This window comes from Cornus florida, unplaced genomic scaffold (assembly GCF_030987335.1).
Source record: "Cornus florida cultivar Cherokee Brave unplaced genomic scaffold, ASM3098733v1 CherokeeBrave_3.0.0_Hap2_Chr01, whole genome shotgun sequence".
Taxonomy (NCBI): Eukaryota; Viridiplantae; Streptophyta; class Magnoliopsida; order Cornales; family Cornaceae; genus Cornus; species Cornus florida.
This window is the reverse complement of record NW_026775571.1, coordinates 105462807-105468806: the sequence shown is the minus strand read 5'-3', so window position 1 is coordinate 105468806 and position 6000 is coordinate 105462807. Positions and strand designations below refer to the sequence as shown.

The 6000-nt window shown below is 34.2% G+C and overlaps 1 pseudogene; it reads right to left on the bottom strand.

Annotated features, from left to right (window-relative positions):
* Positions 1–1011: 1011 nt before the first annotated feature.
* On the bottom strand, positions 1012–2034 carry LOC132279670 (tyrosine decarboxylase-like; annotated as a pseudogene).
* Between the last annotated feature and the right edge of the window lie 3966 nt (positions 2035–6000).

Below are 6000 nucleotides of genomic sequence, written 5' to 3'. Positions count from 1 at the left end.
AAATATTATTGAACAACTTTATACTATGCAATCAACGTATGTGCTTTCTGGGCTTGAACCTATACTTAGTGTGATAGTCTCCATTTGAGGAACCTGAATGAACTAAGTCTTGAATTCGGTTCCTTTAGCCAAACTTCAACATACCACACACATAGTATTAATGATAGACTTGGTTTGGCGGGTTAGCGCGATTTATGGCCATGCGCTGGTATCTTGATTCTCATGAAAGCTCTAGGGAACAGCCTAACTCCCACGGTCGCGACCTCACAACGACTTTCACTTAGGTGAATCCTCCAATGGTATATGTGACTTATACCATGTGAGAGTATGCTCGCCTCAAATTCATTCAGGGCAAAGCCATTCCTTAACGTCATATCACAACACTGATGCCATAGGGATGAGTAAGAAAGAATCTCCTCGAGAAACCTCCTAAAAAGAGTGTTGTCAATTAGTCACGCAGTGCAGATTGTTTCTATCCATTGAGCCTTTCGTCATGCGATTAAATTGCCAATCAGAAGGTTGGGTTACTTCCGTATGTGACTCCATTAGAGCTTGGGCCCATCCCCCTCGACATATATAGAACTGTGTCCTAAGAAGACTCTTGGTCTTTTTTATTTATTTAATTTTTTTTTCCTTCACAACCCAACTCTTGGGTTTTTCTTTCTCTCTCCTCATTTTTTTTTTCACCATTTTTTTTTTCACCCCATCATTTCCTTCTTTTTCTCTCCATTTTTTTTTTTTTTTTTCCTCCATCATCTTTTTTCCTCCATAAAATAATTCATCACTGAATAATACCTCATTGGAAAAATATTGAGATGAATACTTTTGTTAGCTTTATTAATTCTATCCGGATAGAATGTTAGTGCTTTGGTTGTAAGATTGCAATGCTAAAAGTGGCATTTGAGAGAATTTAAAGCAAGACACGTGCACCCGCACACACACACCACATGGGATGAGAGAACCCGGGCAAACCCGTGCGATCTCCCTCCACCACACAAAATTTTAATTTTATTAAGTATGACCGAGCACTCCTGATATAAAGAACTCCGGGTATATGCATGCACCCCCGGCATATGCGGCGTCGACGTGAACCCATATGCCATATAGTTTTGCAACATCACATATTGGTTCCAGTGGATCAACAGCACCCGTTGGAGTTGTCCCAACTGTGGCACATATATACAATGGATTAACCCATTTTTTACATCTGATACAATTGTGGACAGTAATGAATCTAGAGATAGCGTGAATTCTGTAGATTTCGTTGACAAGATGTTTCGAAAATTATGGGGGTGGATACCTGTTCCAAAGTAATTATTTAGAAAATTAATCTACGAATCAATTTATAATTTGCATGCATGAGAAAAATTGAATGTAATTTACAATAAATATATTTGATAGACGAGCATAAAATTAAAATTTCTTAACAATACCAGCAATCTGAGCTGCTTTCTGGAATGCACAATGGGTTTGATCGGACCCATAGACGACTAGCTTCCCTATGTTCTCTCTACCAATTTGGCTCAGCTTTTGATCTCTAGCGGCGGTTAGGGTGCACAAAACGGCCTCACAAAGTCACAAGTACTACCATGTATGACACCCCCACCACCACTACTACTGAAATGGAATGACTTTGGAAGCTTAAGCAACTTGCCGAGCCAATCCATGACTATGCTCTCTAGCTCAGTGGCGGCAGGTGATGATATCTAACTAAATCCGACCACATTAAAGCCGGACGAGCATTTCACCGAGAAAATAACCAGCAGTGCTTGCATTTGATTGGTAGTAAGCGAAGAAGTTTGGACTTTGCTAATGAGTTAGACCAGCAATAATATCAGTCTCCACATCTTGGAGAATGTTTCAATGGGTTCAGGGTTGTTAGGGGCTGACTCTGGCAAACGTTGCCGGAGATAACCCGGTTGGACTTGGCTTCGGACCGGGTATTTCTCGACCTTCTTGTAATAGTCAGCTAGGAAATCTATGACTATGTAGCCTTGTCGACCTCCTGAATTCCTCAGGGTCTAGTGGGTTCATAGTTTTGGTGAAAATGTTTTCTTCTTCACTGATGTTGGCACTCTCAAAAGACAGAACCCATTTGGATCAAGGTTGGTTAGGTAGTTTCTTGGTTTTTAGGCTAAAAAAAATCTCACCTGTGGCTATGGAAAATGAGAATAGAGAGGAAAGTATATATAGTGTTGTTTGTTGAAATGTTCCTATGTTTTTAGGAGCCTCGATTTGAATAGTATTTTTCTCTCATTCACATGGCCCCTTCGACTTGTTAATCATTTTTCTTTTTACCTCCTGTAAAATTATTGATGTGGAATAGAAAAAACTTATAAGGTTAATTTCACTTACATTCCTTCGATTTGGCCAAATATCACTTTGAAATAATTTTTGAAAATTACTATTACTCATGTTACAAACGTTTGTTTCGTTTTTCACTCAAACCTCAACTGTTATCTTTAAATATCTGACAACATATAAAATAACTTAAACACCCTTTAACTTTGTCAAAAAAAAACTTTAACATAAAGAAATATATTAAAAGACTAAACTATTCCTAAATATTTTGCAAATTTACAATTATATATATACTAAAAGCTTAAAAGTATGCTTTAGATACTACCGGTTGCACAGTAGTGAAGTTGCTCAAGGTCATTGTTGAGTTACATTATTTCAATTTGTATAGCATTGCTTTCTCTCTCTATATAATTTATTTTAGAATATATATATATATATATATATATATGCACGGCGGTCGGAAGAGTAACCGGTTGGCTCAATAGACATGGAAACGAGCATAAAAAGCCTCATAAACCTCGTCGGTGCAGTTAATTCCAATACAAAGTTAATTATCCACCAGAATCTTAAAGAATCCCTCAATCTCCATTTGATCAATTAATTTCAGTTCTCTTTTAGTCAAAATATTTGTGTATACTTTAAAAGTTTAGATTGAACCAAGAATTATAATCTAACCACCAAAATTTTTTCACTGATTAAACTGATTTTATAACCCAACCACATTCACGCACATTTGGTTACTGTTTTTGGGTAGCGATTGGTCGGCGTGAGAATGGCGGCGGCGGCGACTTGTTCATCGCCTTTGCCGCAGGCAACAATCTTTCTATCCTATAGTTACTGCGAGGTCAATGACTTCTCTTTTTCTTCCTTCCAGTTAGGGATGGCAATTTGACCCGTCCCGCGGTTACCCGCCCCACCTTGCACCGTTTTTGACAGTTTTGGGAGACCGTTTTGTTTATTTGGGCGGGTTTAGTTTGATGTAATAAAAATTCGCACGGGTTTGGTGCTGGGGCCGGGAAGGTCGCCCCGCACCACCCCGTTTAGTTAGGCAAATTACTTAAGTACCCATATTTCATTAATATATATATTTCCCTTTATATATTAAGTACCATATATAACAATAATATTAAAGTAAAAAAAGAATTTGATTAAAAAAAAATTTGCAATGGTGAAGAATTGAAGATGAGGGCGGAAAAAAAATAGCAAATCTATTTCAACAATAAATATATTATGGTCTTAAACGGGGCAAGGCGGGTATCCGCAGGAGTAAAAATATTAAATGGTTATGAGGATGGGGTGAAAAGTATCCCTGTTTTTGTTGTTTCGGATGGGGACGGGGGGCGGGATTTTTAAACAGTTGTGGGGGCGGAGAAGGGTACACCCGCCCAAACCCGCCCCCATTGCCATCCCTACTTCCAGTCCTTCAATGGTACTTTGATTGGCAAAACTAGAGATTCAGTAGTGGCTGGTGGCACCGGTGGTGGTGAGAGAGGGAGGAGAGTCTTTCGTTGGATCTATTGCGTGAGGACAGCTAGAACGATTGAAAAAACAACCTCAGCTCTCCGGCAATCCAATGAGCAAAAGTTTGTTCCTGCTGTGTGTGTGTGTGTGTGTGTCATACATATATATTTATATATGATATATAGTGTATTTAAGGGTATTGTAGTCTTTTTATTTAATTTTTTTAGGTTAGAGAATACTTTTGACCAAGTCAAAGGGAATTTATGGGCAAAATTATTTTTTTACATATTTTTAACGAAAATTGTGACGGAAAAGTCAAAATGGACTTAAGCGATATTTATTTTTAAAAAATATTTAAGGGTGATATTTGACCAAACTTGAAGGGTGTCAATAAAATTAACCTAAACTTATATTTTGTTTGTCTATATGCACAACTGAATTTGGACTACGCAACTAATAACAGGTTGTTTCAAAAACCTAAAAAGAAAGAAAGAAAAAAGGTATATATATGTACACGTATATATGCGGTCACCTTGTGTGAGAGATAAGAGTAATTACTTAATAACACAGAAAGTGAAAGTGGAAATGATGATTGTGCCCAGTTGTATCTTTTTTATATTTTAAATTGGATAGTGTGAGTTTTAAGTTTTCAAATGCATAAAATGGGTTTGTGAGTTTTTTACTAATGAAAAAAAAAAAAAAAAAAAAAAAAGCAGCTATGATTGAATTGCTACGTGATTATCAATATTTGATGACTGATTAAGATTTTTTAATTTTATTTAGTAAAATGTAATTTTGATATCTAAGTTGGGAGACTCATGTATGTTTTGTAGTCGTTATCAAATATAAGTGTTTTGTTTTTTAAAACCCTTGTTCTTGTTGTCATCTATAAGTATTTTGTAATCGTTATTCAACCATATCATACAACAACTTTCAAGCGGGTAGTGCACTCTAATTTTTCAAGAAATTTTTAAAATGCCCTAAAGAATTCTCAAACATATTTTAAGGTTTAATCTTCAATGACCTACAAATTGTTAAATTCCCTTCTTTAATTATTGTATTATTCTTGTTTTTTACAAGTTATTTAAGAATTAAAATTATTGTATCAGAGTTGTGGTTAGAATTAGGGTTTTTTCTTGTATAGGTTATAAGAAATTCAATTTGTGTAGGTTATAAGAAATTGGGTTTCTAAACCTTAAATTTGTCTAATGGGAGATTAGTTACCAACAATCCTTTGAATTGAAAATTAATCACCAAAGTGTTTTAACTTTTTATTCATAAAATTATGTACCTTAATTCTATTACAATATCGTCCTTATATAAGAAAAATAAAGAAATATATATTGCCTAAATTAACTAAATAATAATTAAAAAAAATAATGCCTAATATAAATTTCAAATAATATTATTATTGGTTTCCTACTGATAATGCACATGTATATAGTTTCTCTAGATCAAACCAATGTATAGATTGGTATTGTTTGCCGATTTAGGTAGACTAATCATAATTTTGTGTCAGTTTTGTGTTGCTCTTAATAAACAAAAACTGAGGTTTTTTTGGGGCAATCAAGTATCAAATACTGAGTTTGTGTTCGTGAATTCTATGCATGATTAATTAAAAAGTTTTATGGAAGATTGCTTTGCCCAGTATATATACACAATTGTAAATGAGTAAGCTTGTTAAAACCTATTTGCGGAGATTTCAAGTATCAAGTTTGATTGAATATTTAATATGCAAATCTATGTATGTGCTGATGCATGTATGGTAACTATTCTATTGAATGGTTATAAACGTATACAAATATCTCCAAGTATTTTGACCTGTAGTAAAATAAAAAGTTTTGGAATATTATTCAAAACAAAAAAAAAAAAATGGATTTTATCCTGTATAAACAGATTGGTCATTGCCCGATACATATATTGCATTTATATAGTAATTTTACATTACCATCTTTATCACGTGGTTTGAGCATTGTAACAATCGTGAAGTTTAAGACTAGTGTTATATATATAGTTATTTAAGTATAATGGAGTGTATAGAAGAGTTAACTTTAAATTTTGATGGTATAAGGGTTGTTATTGATTTAACGGACAGAAAACTACGATAAAGAAGGAATAATATATTTTAATTGTCCTTACAATTGATGATAAGATATATAAATTAGAATTTGAGTTTCTGAAAGAAGTATATAATATTATCACATAATTTGTTACTTAAGTTAGTTTCTATAGATTTAT